The sequence below is a fragment of the Paramisgurnus dabryanus genome, chromosome 23 (assembly GCF_030506205.2).
Source record: "Paramisgurnus dabryanus chromosome 23, PD_genome_1.1, whole genome shotgun sequence".
NCBI classification, from domain to species: domain Eukaryota; kingdom Metazoa; phylum Chordata; class Actinopteri; order Cypriniformes; family Cobitidae; genus Paramisgurnus; species Paramisgurnus dabryanus.
In genome coordinates, this window is record NC_133359.1 from 29,427,947 (window position 1) to 29,444,967 (window position 17,021).

Sequence of the window (17,021 nt, forward strand, 5' to 3'; positions counted from 1 at the left end):
CAAGACCTGTAACTCAAATGCAACCAGCACAGCCTTGTGGACCAGTCATGCTCTTGCACTGCCGAGTAAGTTATCTTTCATATGGTATAGTCTATTAATGTCTATTGCGAGTAGCTATTTTGTTAAAATACAAGTATGTTGGCTAGCTAAACCTACTGTGTTTCAAAGCCATTCAAAGCTAACTTACATTTCTCTGTCTGTTGTTTTGAGGATAGCCGTTTTGAGAATCATAATGTTTTATTTATGGTGATAGATTTCACAAATAGGAAATTGTTTTGTCTTAAAAGTTTCAGGACAGATAATATAATAAATAAAACGTATAATATAATAAAATTGCACAGCATTTACGGGATTGGGAAACTCAGGGGTAGGTTTTCCGTTCATAAAATGCTACATGAAAGATAAAAACAAATTATTTAAAGTTGATTGTTAAGGGCGCTATGTTGGACTTTGTCGTAAACTGACGAAAAATAAAGTTGGGGAGCTGAAAGTCCCAACACAACAGCAGCTAATGTAGCTAGCGTTAGCTAACATGTTAACTAATGTTGGCAAAATAACTCATTAAATTTAGCATAGAGAGTAGGTTAACATTCTGGCAATTATATTCATGGTAATCATAACTTTGGTCCAATTTGTGTTCTTGCCTCTAGTTAGTAGATCTAGACCACACTGTAACTAGTTAGCTGTAAGCCTTACCTTTGTGCAGACGTATTTATGCTTCGTAAATGTTCGACACATTTAACTGAATGGGGCAGTCCACAATGTTTTATCCATTGTATGCACCGCTCACAAACGCTGCGGGCGTGAATGGTTGTCGGAGGTGCTCGCATAGTAACGGTTGCTGTGATGTGTGATTGGACAATGGCCGTTTTGGGGGAGGGGCCGGCGAAAGGTCAATTGTTTTATTTAATTAAATGTATAACTTTTTTCATTTCAGACTGATAAAACAGTCAGAGGGGCAGTGGCTGTTGGCAATGATGTTCTTGTGTGTTTTGTATTTGTTAATATTTTGTAGTCAGAAAGAGTATGAGATCACCTTTTCTTGTGCATGCGCTTTATCTACGGTAAGTGCCTTTTTAACGTTTTGGATTAAACGCAAAATGTCTACATTGTTTTTTATTATGCGTGATATGGGCTTTTATTAATTATATTTAATTATATTTTTTGCTTCAAAATTAATGCCAACCCTTAAAAACATGTTGACTATATTTTTAAAACAATTAAACAAGACATTTATTAAAAAAATGAAATGAGTTGGAGGTCTTTGCTGATTCGTCTGCGTTTGATCGGATTCAAGACCAAACGGAGATGCATTGCAGGCAGGTAGGATTTAGAATTTTTTAAGATCTTAAATACGTCTTGTAGAGATATGGAAGACGTATTATTCAAAGACGATCGTCAGCAGATGTAAAGATCTTTACAAGACGTATCTGAGACGTACGTGTGCTATCTGGGTACCGTGAACTGTTCTGGTCTAGTTATTTTGTATATGTACAAAATTTCTGGTCAGGATCAAAGATCACTTTCCAGGGGAGTTAATGATCTTAAATCTTCAACTGGAAAATATGAGTCAAGTGGTTATTCTCCGTGATCTCACCGACATTGTTTTCTTTGAGATCCTGAACCATTCTTACAAGGTTTCTTTGCTAACAATTTCAAGTTGTGTCAAAATGTCATGATGAATTACTGAAACATTTAACAAATTGTAAGGTTACCACACCATTCCTTTCTATGACATCAGGCCAACACTTACAGTGATTATGAAATAATAATAAAAAGTAGATTTCTGGAATGGATCGTTGCTTGCAGGCTATCTGGACTGATAGTCATACCCAGAGGAAAGGAAAATCAAAAATGAGATCTCCTTCTCAACTCACATCTTTCTCCTAGACAGAAATGAGATCAAGTGAACATCAAACTGAAACATAAGCCTAAGTCTCCTGCTTCTCACATGATTCTCCTGAGACAAAAAATGACATTCTTTCATGTTTGTCTCCTCTGAAGCTTCATAAGAGGTCTCCGTAACATCACTCACTGTGCTCAGATTATTCTCCTTAACCAGAGGCACTCACATTCTCACATTTATCTCCTCTAAAGCTTCATAAGAGATCTCAGCTGGATCACTCACTGTGCTCAGATTATTCTCCTTAGATAGAGGCACTCACATTCTCACATTTATCTCCTCTAAGGCTTCATAAGAGATCTCAGCTACATCACTCACTGTGCTCAGATTATTCTCCTTAACCAGAGACACTCACATTCTCACATTTATCTCCTCTTAAGCTTCATAAGAGATCTCAGCTACATCACTCACTGTGCTCAGATTATTCTCTTTAGATAGAGGCACTCACATTCTCACATTTATCTCCTCTAAAGCTTCATAAGAGATCTCTGTAACATCACTCATTGTGCTCAGATTATTCTCTTTAGATAGAGGCACTCACATTCTCACATTTATCTCCTCTTAAGCTTCATAAGACATCTCAGCTACATCACTGACTGTGCTCAGATTATTCTCCTTAGATAGAGGCACTCACATTCTCACATTTATCTCCTCTAAAGCTTCATAAGAGATCTCAGCTACACCACTCACTGTGCTCAGATTATTCTCCTTAGATAGAGGCACTCACATTCTCACATTTATCTCCTCTAAAGCTTCATAAGAGATCTCAGCTACATCACTCACTGTGCTCAGATTATTCTCCTTAGATAGAGGCACTCACATTCTCACATTTATCTCCTCTAAAGCTTCATAAGAGATCTCAGCTACATCACTGATTGTGCTCAGATTATTCTCCTTAGATAGAGGCACTCACATTCTCACATTTATCTCCTCTAAAGCTTCATAAGAGATCTCAGCTACATCACTCACTGTGCTCAGATTATTCTCCTTAGATAGAGGCACTCACATTCTCACATTTATCTCCTCTAAAGCTTCATAAGAGATCTCAGCTACATCACTGATTGTGCTCAGATTATTCTCCTTAGATAGAGGCACTCACATTCTCACATTTATCTCCTCTAAAGCTTCATAAGAGATCTCAGCTACATCACTGACTGTGCTCAGATTATTCTCCTTAACCAGAGACACTCACATTCTCACATTTATCTCCTCTAAAGCTTCATAAGAGATCTCAGCCACATCACTGACTGTGCTCAGATTATTCTCCTTAGATAGAGGCACTCACATTCTCACATTTATCTCCTCTTAAGCTTCATAAGACATCTCAGCTACATCACTGACTGTGCTCAGATTATTCTCCTTAGATAGAGGCACTCACATTCTCACATTTATCTCCTCTAAAGCTTCATAAGAGATCTCTGTAACATCACTCATTGTGCTCAGATTATTCTCTTTAGATAGAGGCACTCACATTCTCACATTTATCTCCTCTTAAGCTTCATAAGACATCTCAGCTACATCACTGACTGTGCTCAGATTATTCTCCTTAGATAGAGGCACTCACATTCTCACATTTATCTCCTCTAAAGCTTCATAAGAGATCTCAGCTACACCACTCACTGTGCTCAGATTATTCTCCTTAGATAGAGGCACTCACATTCTCACATTTATCTCCTCTAAAGCTTCATAAGAGATCTCAGCTACATCACTCACTGTGCTCAGATTATTCTCCTTAGATAGAGGCACTCACATTCTCACATTTATCTCCTCTAAAGCTTCATAAGAGATCTCAGCTACATCACTGATTGTGCTCAGATTATTCTCCTTAGATAGAGGCACTCACATTCTCACATTTATCTCCTCTAAAGCTTCATAAGAGATCTCAGCTACATCACTCACTGTGCTCAGATTATTCTCCTTAACCAGAGACACTCACATTCTCACATTTATCTCCTCTAAAGCTTCATAAGAGATCTCAGCCACATCACTTACTGTGCTCAGATTATTCTCCTTAGATAGAGGCACTCACATTCTCACATTTATCTCCTCTAAAGCTTCATAAGAGATCTCAGCTACATCACTCACTGTGCTCAGATTATTCTCCTTAACCAGAGACACTCACATTCTCACATTTATCTCCTCTAAAGCTTCATAAGAGATCTCAGCCACATCACTGACTGTGCTCAGATTATTCTCCTTAGATAGAGGCACTCACATTCTCACATTTATCTCCTCTAAAGCTTCATAAGAGATCTCAGCTACATCACTGACTGTGCTCAGATTATTCTCCTTAACCAGAGACACTCACATTCTCACATTTATCTCCTCTAAAGCTTCATAAGAGATCTCAGCCACATCACTGACTGTGCTCAGATTATTCTCCTTAGATAGAGGCACTCACATTCTCACATTTATCTCCTCTAAAGCTTCATAAGAGATCTCAGCTACATCACTCACTGTGCTCAGATTATTCTCCTTAGATAGAGGCACTCACATTCTCACATTTATCTCCTCTAAAGCTTCATAAGAGATCTCAGCTACATCACTGATTGTGCTCAGATTATTCTCCTTAGATAGAGGCACTCACATTCTCACATTTATCTCCTCTAAAGCTTCATAAGAGATCTCAGCTACATCACTCACTGTGCTCAGATTATTCTCCTTAGATAGAGGCACTCACATTCTCACATTTATCTCCTCTAAAGCTTCATAAGAGATCTCAGCTACATCACTGACTGTGCTCAGATTATTCTCCTTAGATAGAGGCACTCACATTCTCACATTTATCTCCTCTAAAGCTTCATAAGAGATCTCAGCTACATCACTCACTGTGCTCAGATTATTCTCCTTAGATAGAGGCACTCACATTCTCACATTTATCTCCTCTAAAGCTTCATAAGAGATCTCAGCTACATCACTGATTGTGCTCAGATTATTCTCCTTAGATAGAGGCACTCACATTCTCACATTTATCTCCTCTAAAGCTTCATAAGAGATCTCAGCTACATCACTGACTGTGCTCAGATTATTCTCCTTAACCAGAGACACTCACATTCTCACATTTATCTCCTCTAAAGCTTCATAAGAGATCTCAGCCACATCACTGACTGTGCTCAGATTATTCTCCTTAGATAGAGGCACTCACATTCTCACATTTATCTCCTCTTAAGCTTCATAAGACATCTCAGCTACATCACTGACTGTGCTCAGATTATTCTCCTTAGATAGAGGCACTCACATTTATCTCCTCTAAAGCTTCATAAGAGATCTCTGTAACATCACTCATTGTGCTCAGATTATTCTCTTTAGATAGAGGCACTCACATTCTCACATTTATCTCCTCTTAAGCTTCATAAGACATCTCAGCTACATCACTGACTGTGCTCAGATTATTCTCCTTAGATAGAGGCACTCACATTCTCACATTTATCTCCTCTAAAGCTTCATAAGAGATCTCAGCTACACCACTCACTGTGCTCAGATTATTCTCCTTAGATAGAGGCACTCACATTCTCACATTTATCTCCTCTAAAGCTTCATAAGAGATCTCAGCTACATCACTCACTGTGCTCAGATTATTCTCCTTAGATAGAGGCACTCACATTCTCACATTTATCTCCTCTAAAGCTTCATAAGAGATCTCAGCTACATCACTGATTGTGCTCAGATTATTCTCCTTAGATAGAGGCACTCACATTCTCACATTTATCTCCTCTAAAGCTTCATAAGAGATTTCAGCTACATCACTCACTGTGCTCAGATTATTCTCCTTAGATAGAGGCACTCACATTCTCACATTTATCTCCTCTAAAGCTTCATAAGAGATCTCAGCTACATCACTGACTGTGCTCAGATTATTCTCCTTAGATAGAGGCACTCACATTCTCACATTTATCTCCTCTAAAGCTTCATAAGAGATCTCAGCTACATCACTCACTGTGCTCAGATTATTCTCCTTAGATAGAGACACTCACATTCTCACATTTATCTCCTCTAAAGCTTCATAAGAGATCTTGATTACATCTTGCACCATGCTCAGCCCATATATAATGTGACATATTACATAATACATTTCTGAATATTACAACCGGTGTTAATATTTTCACTATATATCAATATATGCATTGACAATGTAGTATGTATTGAACATATAAATATATTTAGAATCAAAGACTAAAATAAATCTCAGATTTGATCTTTAATTGGGTAAATTGTATATAGAGGTTTCCACATACGTGTGTATAGACTTATTCATGAGTCAAAGCAGATTTCTGGTTCCTTGCATGATTTGCATGAATATGAATATAGGGGGAGATCTGCTAGTATTTATTGTTGTATTACTTTATTTCAGAAGGGTAGGTGGTGTGTGTATATTCATGGAGTTACTGTGGTGCTGAAGAGTAGAGCCTGTATATAGAATAACGTTTGGACAAACACTTGTAAGATATGTTATGTTTAAAAAGTAATGGCTGGGTAGTATAAGCAGGTGTGCCATTTTAAACTATATATGTTATAAAATATAAAACATGAAGGAGGCAGGAACCGGCGAACATTTAAAGACTTTAATCCAAATAAATAAACTAACTGAAAGTAATGCGGTAAGCCCCTCACAGACGACTGCCACGCGCACACATAATAAAAGATAAACAAAACACAATGTAAAATCCAGGCCTGGTCCTCTCTCGTCCTTGATTGGTGTCGCTCGCTCTTATATGCCTCCATGCACAATCAGTAGTGTAAGGAGTGTAGTCTTGTCTTGTATAAAACTCTTCATTAACATTACAAAGTTCAGGTCCGTACATCATAGAAGATCCCTCTGCCTGAGAAATGCCATTGTCCACTCCAAGCACTTCTGCACAGCAATAATCTGCTCTGGATTGACATTAGTGATGTTAGGTTCTTGAACGAATCGTTCTTTTGAGCCGGTTCTCAGGAAGTAACCGGTCGAGCTGGTTCACAAATCAAACTGAATCGAACTTTAGTTTTGAGCATAGGTTTCCGGGTTGATGACGCAGGACGCACAGCCGAAATAGCACGTCGGACTAAAAAGAACCGAACAAAGCCTGTCGATGATTGCCGAGGCGAGGATTGCCGACAATTCTGACGGATGAGTTGCTGACACTCCCTGTGTCTCACCAAGGATTTAAACGAGCCTGATTCGGGAAGTTTCTTGTTTTATTAGTTTCTTGATATGCTTGTTTTAATAAAAAGCTTTAGTTTTAGTACGATTTATTGTGCATGCAAATCATATTTTAGTTGTTTATGGAAAACCAATGAGTTTAAAAGACAAGTTTATTTATTCTTTATACTTAGGATATGTAGAACACATCCGCAATTGTGCATCAGAGTCTTTTGGGAATCTTATCCAAGTTGTAGGCTAGTCAAAACTGGTCAGTTGTATCTGGCATTTACGATCCGCGATTGAAACTGTGACCACCAACATTACTAACTTGTGAATGAAAGGCAATAAATCAGCTATGCCTTCACAAAAACAACTTTTTATTTAGGCCTAAAAAAAAAGTCGTATGTGTTGACACAAACAACTTTATTTTAATGTTTTATTGTCCGAAAAGAGCCGGTTCGCGGAAATGAATCGGACTTTGCATCACTAAGGCTGGGTACACACCAAAAGATAATAGTGCTGATTTTGGGCCAATTTCCCCCCTTCCGACAATCCTAGCTATGTCCCGAGTATCGCGATGGTTCTACAGATTATTTTATCAGATTTTCCCTTGGTGTGAGGTGTGTTAAGAGTGTCCGAACCTGCTCGGAAGAACGTCGGAGCCGTGCCGATCGCGAATCGTAAATATTCAACATGTTGAATATTTACGATCAGAAATCTTGATGTGTGTGGGGAATCCCGAGGACAAACGCGAGCATGCTCTTGAGATTATCACGTGAAACGAAACCATATCCAATCAGAAAGCGAGATGATTAAAAATGGAAGCAGTCATGGAGCAAAACAAAGGCCGCTTCTCAATCTGTAGGTCGCATTTCCAGGCTGCATATACGTCATTAAGACTGTCTTATTTCAGAATATTAACAGTTATAAAATTGACTATTATTCCTAGTTTATTGTATATTGTTGTAATATACTTATGACTTGCGAATGTAATGCTCAGTTAAATTGAATAAACCAGGTTTCATGACGCATGCAGCCTGCATATGCGACCTCCGCAGGCTACAGACAAAGTGAAGTTGATGTGGACAGCAGAGATTGAGGATCAGCTTGTTGATTTGTGGCAACAGCACGAATGTTTCTTCAACGTGTCTTGTAAAAATTATTCCAAGCACTATCATTGAAATTGTCTTCCTGCATATCGCCCTATGCTTATTGTGAAGTCTCGCGAGATTTTGTGGGATTTCCTGTGTTCACAGTCGAGACTCTGGTTAAAAATCTGTTTGTGTGTGGTGTGCTGTCTTTGACACATAATGGCACACCACACACTATAGGAGCAAAACCCTTAAATCTGGGATTTTTTATCCTCATGTTTGTGGTCTATCACATTTTGACAATCTTATAAGATGTAAAAAATCTTCTGGTGTGTACCGAGCCTAATTGACATGTCTCCTAAGGTTGCAGTGGTTTTTTTTGCTGCAAGAAAAGAACAAATATCAAAGTGTGCAAACTTTCAAAAAACAAACAAACAATAAATTCTCACTTTGATGATTTTTCTTCTATATATTTTGACTTTTGATTGGTCCTTAATTTTCCTTCTCCAATGTGATTAATGATTATTTGCGCCATCCTTTCTCTTGTGACTCAAGAGTATATACTGTAATACTCAACCAAATAACCTGCTTAAAAATTAAAACAAACAATGTTGTGGCAAGTTTATTTGCACTGCTTCTTTTATAAATAAGCCAAACACATCTGACATAGTATTTTGCCTCACTTGGCAGTATAGGTGTTGCACTGATTACATCAGGTGTGCAGTTCACCTGTGAGCAATGATTGCCATGAATGTCATGGTGCACTTAAACAAGTTGGAGATGGTTCAAACCATAGATACAAATAACCATAAGCACAACATTTATATTGCCCATTGTAAAAACTGGCATTTTACCACCAAGTGTAAGGGAAGCAGAAAGAGAAGGTAAGTAGCCACAAAAATCTTTTTATTAGGCATAGTTTATGGTACTGACAATTTGTTTATTATAATTATAATTTGGTCTTGTCCAAAGAACAGAGATCCGTGTGATGGAGATACCTAAAGCACCAGCTGAACATGGTCCTTCCTCTGCACTAACCCAGCCTCCATCTCCAGGATTGCCACCAACGCAACATCAATCTGTGCAATTACCATGCCCTGTTAAGCCTTTTAATCCACAGACCATGACACCATTTGAGTGTTGTAATCAAGACCAGCCAGGTTTAAAGAAACATTTTTGGGGCTTCTGGATAACCCGTCTATACCTCACTCCTCAGCTGAAGTTACAATTCAGGATGACCAGCTTGGGTTAGAGCCTGAGGAGGAGTATGTAAAGACACAATCTCTGTGTCTTTACAGAGATTGCAAAGTATAAACATAACTCATGTGCAGTATCTAACACTATTTAATTTTTTTTAAGTGCCCTGTAAAAGATTTCCATATTGTATTTCCTTGCCATTGTATTAAGCATGTAAATTTAAACTTGAAACCTACATGAGTAAAGAAAATGTATTCTGAGCACAGTAAAAGCAGCCTAACGTCTGAGCAATAAAACTTTCTGCAAGACACTAAAGTACGGTGGCTCATTGCTGCCACATACATATTATTTTTTTCACTCAGTTATGTCGTTATAACGACATATTTTCTCGTTAAAACGACATATTTTCTCGTTATATCGAGATATTATGTCGTTAAAACGACATTTTTTTCTCGTTAAAACGACATCTTTTCTCGTTATAACGAGATATTATGTCGTTAAAACGAAATGTTTTTCTCGTTATAACGAGATATTATGTCATTAAAACGACATCTTTTCTCTTTAAATTTACATATTTTCCATATTAAGGAGATATTAAATCATTTAAATTACACATATTCTCACGCGTTTCATTAATCGACCCTTCAATGCAGAACTGTTTTTTGCAAGACATTCGGACAATTAACTCACCTAATTTATTAATTTATTATGATTAGGCAATGTTGACAGGATGCAGCAGACTGTACATAAAAACTTCACTTTCACAAGAATCAAACGGAAATTTCAAATTGGAAATGGCATTATTCTTTGGTTGAACTTGCCCGAGCTATTCATAGATATAAACGGCAACATCTGAAATGTATTTAGGCTGGATTTTTTTTGTCAAAGTGTAAATCGACCCCAGATAGCAATAGACTCCGGGGCGGATCTGCTGCGAAGTCGTGTACTCTGTGTTTTTTATATCTATCTAAAATAAAAAATATTTGTCAATATAATACGGAGGAATAAAACAATATATTTAATACAAATCTATAATAATTAAATTATTTGATTATATAATTGTCTATTAAAATATTATATGAATGTATTACAGGTTATTTTAAATAAAAATACTTATACAATTTGTAAATCGCACATGGTATTTATATAACATTGTATTTTATCAAATATATAAATAACCAGTGACTTCAACACAGATGACTTAAAACAGATAGGCTATTTATTTAAAAGAATAAACATTTTAGTCATTGTAGTCTAACAGATCTTTAGTCGCCTCTCTGTTATTTAAATTTAAAACAATCAAGCTTCTAACATAATCTCTTCATAGACGAATATCACTAAAATACGTTTTCGTTCTCACATAAGTTACTAAATGAAGAAAGAAAAAAGAAATTGCTAGAATAATGTTAGACTCTGGGGTGAAACGAAATGACAAATAAATAAACATTTCATTTACTTTACCTTAACATATCAGTTTAGCCGCCTAGCTTTCAGTTTTTACAACAATCAAAAGCTTCTTATTCTCTATTGGAAATCACTAAAATATATTTTCGTTTTAACATATTTAAGTCACTAAATGAACAAAGAAAAAGGAAATCACTAGAATAATGTTAGACTCTGAGGTAAAAACGAAATGACAAATAAACATTTTGAAACAGATCTTACCACAGTCACAGTCGCCTATCCGTTTGTACAAAAGCTTCTAACATCATATTGTCTTCATATAGACGTGTCAAATCGATCGAAAATTACTCAAATATTCCTTCTCACATATTTAAGTTACTAAATGCAGTATGATTAAAAAAAGCTAAAAATAGGTAAGTCTCTGAGAGGTAAAACGAAATGACCGTAATTTTTTTAAATGACTTGAGTTCAAGCTTTTTGCTGAGCACCAAATAAAGCGGGTATAGGCCTACTGCTGGTGAAGAGCGGTGCCTGGTGCAGAAGAGCACGCACATATCAGAAGTGCACACTTTAATTATGCTTTCACTTCATTTCCTCAAATGAAATTAAATAAAATAAATAATAATAACAGCCATTAGAGAACTTATCTGTATAAGTTATTTTTAAATAATCACCCTGCAACTTTATGGGACCGTTATTTATGGTTCCCAAAAAAATATAAAAAAATTACTATGACAAAAACGTCATGTATAAGTTACTTATAAATAACCACCCTGCAACTTTATGGGAACATAGTTTTTTGGTTGCAAAAATAAAACATAAAAAGAATATTCCCAGAACATTATTATTTGGTCCCCATAAAATGACCGAAAGATAACCAAAAACTAAAGTTAGGGGGAAAGTTTTGTGTTAGCTGTGACAGTCTGTTTTCTGGGTGAGACATTGAATTGCTTCTGCAACTTTTTATATGAATTGAACAAAATAAATACTTGAAATGACTTGGGCAAAATTTTATTTCTTTAAAAAATGTCATGAGCAAAATATTGCACAAAAAAATAAAAATACAGCTTTGATCACAGCATAAAATTGTAATAAGGTAAACCACACCATCTAGGGTCGAATTACACTTTGACTGACAAAAAATCCAGCCTAAATACATTTCAGATGTGATATGAATAGCTTCCCATAACGGCCAAGTTCGTGCACAAAGAATAATGCCATTTCCAAATGCTCCGTTTGATTCTTTTGAAAGTGAAGTTCCAACGTACAGTCTGCTGCATCCATCCTGTCAACATTGCCTAATCATAATAAATTAATAAAAAAGTAAAAATTAAAAGAATAAAGTAAGAATGAATTAGGTGAGTTAAATGTCCAATGATCTTGCAAAAAGCAGTTCTGCATTGAAGGGTCGATTAATGAAACAGCACGAGTGAGAATATGTGTAATTTAAATTATATAATATCTCCTTAATACGGAAAATATGTAAATTTAAATAGAAAAGATGTCGTTTTAATGACATAATATCTCGTTATAACGAGAAAAACATTTCGTTTTAATGACATAATATCTCGTTATAACGAGAAAAGATGTAGTTTTAATGAGAAAAGATGTCGTTTTAACGACATAATATCTCGTTATAACGAGAAAAGATGTCGTTTTAACGACATAATATCTCGTTATAACTAGAAAAGATGTCGTTATAACGAGAAAAGATGTCGTTTAAACGACATAATATCTCGTTATAACTAGAAAAGATTTCGTTTTAACGAGAAAAGATGTCGTTTTAACGACATAATATCTCGTTATAACGAGAAAGGATGTCGTTTTAACGAGAAAAGATGTCGTTATAACGACATAACTGAGTAAAAAAAATTATATGTATGTGGCAGCAATGAGCCACCGTACTAAAGAGCTCTCCCATCTTCATTTTAATACAGTCTCATGAATGTCTTGTCTTCTCCAAATTTACTTTAGTCTCATTTATGTCTATTTTTATGTTCCCTGGGCAATTTTATGAGGAAAATGTGAAGTCAATTCTGAAACCTAAAGTGGACACGGATGAGAATCACAACCATAAATGCTGAGCTTAGTAAGAGCAATCTCTGAGTGAAAACACTTTCTCTAATGAGTCTTGAAAGAGATTACAGCAAGACAATAAAGAGAGTTTTAGGAGAAACATCTGAGACACTGCTGATACTAGAACAAGAGCTAAATAAGAATCTCAATTAAGTCTCAGATATTTCTCATGTCTCAGTTGTGTCTACTCTTATTTCTCCTAATGGATTTTAGGAGAAACATCTGAGACACTGCTGATACTAGAACAAGAGCTATATAAGAATCTCAATTAAGTCTCGGATATTTCTCATGTCTCAGTTGTGTCTACTCTTATTTCTCCTAATGGATTTTAGGAGAAACATCTGAGACACTGCTGATACTAGAACAAGAGCTAAATAAGAATATCAATTAAGTCTCAGATATTTCTCATGTCTCAGTTGTGTCTACTATTATTTCTCCTAATGGATTTAAGGAGAAACATCTGAGACACTGCTAATACTAAAACAAGAGCTAAATAAGAATCTCAATTAAGTCTCAGATATTTCTCATGTCTCAGTTGTGTCTACTCTTATTTCTCCTAATGGATTTTATGAGAAACATCCGAGACACTGCTGATACAACATCAAGAGCTAAATAAGAATCTCAATTAAGTCTCAAATATTTCTCATGTCTCAGTTGTGTCTACTCTTATTTCTCCTAAGTGATTTTAGGAGAAACGTCTGAGACACTGCTGATACAACATCAAGAGCTAAATAAGAATCTCAATTAAGTCTCAGATATTTCTCATGTCTCAGTTGTGTCTACTCTTATTTCTCCTAAGTGATTTTAGGAGACACATCTGAGACACTGCTGATACAACATCAAGAGCTAAATAAGAATCTCAATTAAGTCTCAGATATTTCTCATGTCTCAGTTGTGTCTACTCTTATTTCTCCTAATGGATTTTAGGATAAACATCCGAGACACTGCTGATACTGAAACAAGAGCTAAATAAGAATCTCAACTAAGTCTCAGATATTTCTCATGTCTCAGTTGTGTCTACTCTTATTTCTCCTAAGTGATTTTAGGAGACACATCTGAGACACTGCTGATACAACATCAAGAGCTAAATAAGAATCTCAATTAAGTCTCAGATATTTCTCATGTCTCAGTTGTGTCTACTCTTATTTCTCCTAATGGATTTTAGGATAAACATCCGAGACACTGCTGATACTGAAACAAGAGCTAAATAAGAATCTCAACTAAGTCTCAGATATTTCTTATGTCTCAGTTGTGTCTACTCTTATTTCTCCTAATAGATTTTAGGAGAAACATGGGAAGACAAAGCTGACACTTAATTTAGACAATAAAGAGATAATTCAAGCTTCTCTCACCACAATCTCAGTTTTGACTCTCTTAGACATCTCTCATTTGCGTCTATATTTGTTTCTCCTAAGGAATTTTAGGAGAAACATCTGATAAACAGCTGACACTTAATCAAGAAACATAGGAGAATCAGAACTATGTCTCCTGAGCTTAGAAAAAGCAACCAATGAGCAAATAGTTTTTCCTCTGGGTAAGAGAGTCATAATGCCACAGTGATTCCATTGCGTGATCGGAAGACTGTAAAGTCGTTTCATTTTAACAAATCCTTTTAGGTGATGGTTGTATTTGCGGGGCATGTGGCAAATTGTCTTTTTGGGGTGCAATAGCCTAATCATCAATGTCATAATTTTACAGAAGGCGCCAGTTTCATCTTTAGAGAAGGAAAACATGTAATAATCACTAAATTTGAATAAGCTTGAAGTTTGAAAGATGGCATGTCCATGTGAAGATAATATTCAGGGGTAAATTCAGTGTTAAGATGTGTATGATAATTTGCATGCATATTACTTTGCCCAATCATTCAAGTTTAAAAAGGTATGCGATATATGCATTACATAAGATGTAATATAAAATAATACACATATCTTACTTTGTTTTGCGTTTTGGTGGCCTCTGGGGCTCAGGGGCGGACTTACCCATTAGGCAAAGGTCGGCAATTGCCTTGGGCCCCGCGTTACCAAGGGGTGTACTTGGTAAGCTGCCACTTTTTGCCCCTGGTTATCATCAAGATTCCCAGAAGACTATCATAATTTTGTTTAATTAGGAATTCTATTTAAACATCTTTTGTGTTTTTCAGTATATTCTCATAAAAGGTTTGAACGTTATTATAACATCTGCACGAATGCGCCCCCCATTAAAGTTTAGAGTGGATCATTCCATGCACTACCGCATATAAGCGCAAAGCTCAAATCAACAAGTTTTAGCGAGCAGAGCTGCAGGAAGCAGCGAGTGAGTTTGATACATTAAAAGAGCGAAGCTGCTAGGAAATAAACTAACAGTGAAATGTAGCTACACCAGTGGAGCAGAAAAGATTATTCACACAAAAATGTAGCCAAAGTCTCCACTTTTCTCCACACAAACACCACCACGGTCTGTGCTGCTCTCAGCAACCTCTATTCCGTCAGACACAGCTCTCTCTCTGCCACGGACACTGATAGGATGCCGGTGAGTATGCTCCGCAAATAATACAGGTTCTACACAGTTTGGGTCTAGGTACAGTAGTCTTTAGGTAAGCTTTAGTCCATCAAAATGTCTGCCCAGCGCCACTAAAGATTGTATTTCATTCCCCAATTTGCACACAAATTCGTGATCGCTTTAGTCTCATTTAAATCTCATATGAAAACGGTAGCATGCTTCGGCTTTGCCCTGTATTTCACTAGCGAACGTCAAGTCGTACAAGATGTGTACATTAACTGATAGATGACAAGTTTATAGTTCATTAATATAAAAACTGTTTACATAATGTAATGCAGAAGCAATACATGACGCTTTACCATCCACTGTATAAAGTCAAATGAAACATAACTGTGGATGATTGGTGAGTGTATGTTAGAGGGGGTGGGAGAACCATATAGCTGATGATACTCCGAAAACACCGGCGACAGGGCGATGGCAAGTACAACAAGCTCAAAGCTAGCGATCGCAAACACGAAGTATAAAGCACTACTTTTCCATTGTTGAGGTGAAAGGCAAGAATGTTTGTGTAATGTGCAAGTTATGCCCATGAAGAAAAAGTCTCTCCACGTTTGTGGCAAGTAATTCTAATCTAATAAAGCACCTCACATCGTCACATGCTGCCACAAAATTAGTGATTTCTCTTTAGTATCCATTTTATTCATTTAACATATTTAATTTTGTTAGGGGCATTCAAGTTATTTGAAATATTATAATTTTTTTAAGTATGCAGTAATTACTTTTTCTGGTAATTAATTACTTTTATAATAATGTAACACAGTTAATAACTCAGTTACTATTTGTGAGAAGTAATTAGTAAATATAACTAATTACTTTTTCAAAGTAACGTTCCCAACACTGATCATCATGGCTGTGATTGTCACGGTGGATACCGTGTTCTGAGTTTGTATGTGTGCTGATTGTTCTCACCTGGACTCATCTGTCAATTACCCTTTATTGCTGTTACACCTGTTACTCATTTAGCCTGCCTATTTAATCATTGTCTCTGGTCTTGTTTGTTGCTGGTTCATTGTCCTTGTTTGGCTATCTTGGTTACACGTTTGTATTCCTGTTTCTGTTTTGACTTCCTGCCTGTCTTGCATTCCGTTTTGTGTTTATTTAATAAATCCCCTTTTTTTGGTACTTGCATTTGCATTCTTTAAAATTACAGACGTGACAGAATGAACCAGCCACATTTAGATGCAGCGAGCAGTGTTTCCTCTAGGATTTTTTCCAGCTGTGGCCGCAGGGGGCGCCCATGATGATTATAAATGTACATTATTTTTTTAAATGTAGAAAATAGGCTACAGTAAACTAACATGTATTTTTTTACAATTTTCATGCTGTCATTTACTTTTCCTTATATTTATAGCATATTGCTTTTCTATGTTTGATCTAAATTGTATTTTCTTAAAAAATACGTTTTATAGCTTCGCAAGGATCTTTTATTGTAGTTTTAATGTAGTGTGCAAGTTTGTGCTCGTGTTTAGCGTTACAGAGCTGTAGCAAAGTCACGCACAATCCTGTTTGATAATCCGCACCGCTGTGATTGACAGAACATCCGAACAGTTATCCGACATCAGCAGCAATTTTCACACCGCAAATCGCGCAGTTAAATATAAACCTTTAATGGTCTAACCTTTTGGTGTTGGATGTTAGACCCGCAATTAAGTCTATTGAGTCCCGACCTGCATCTACAACGCAAGCACCC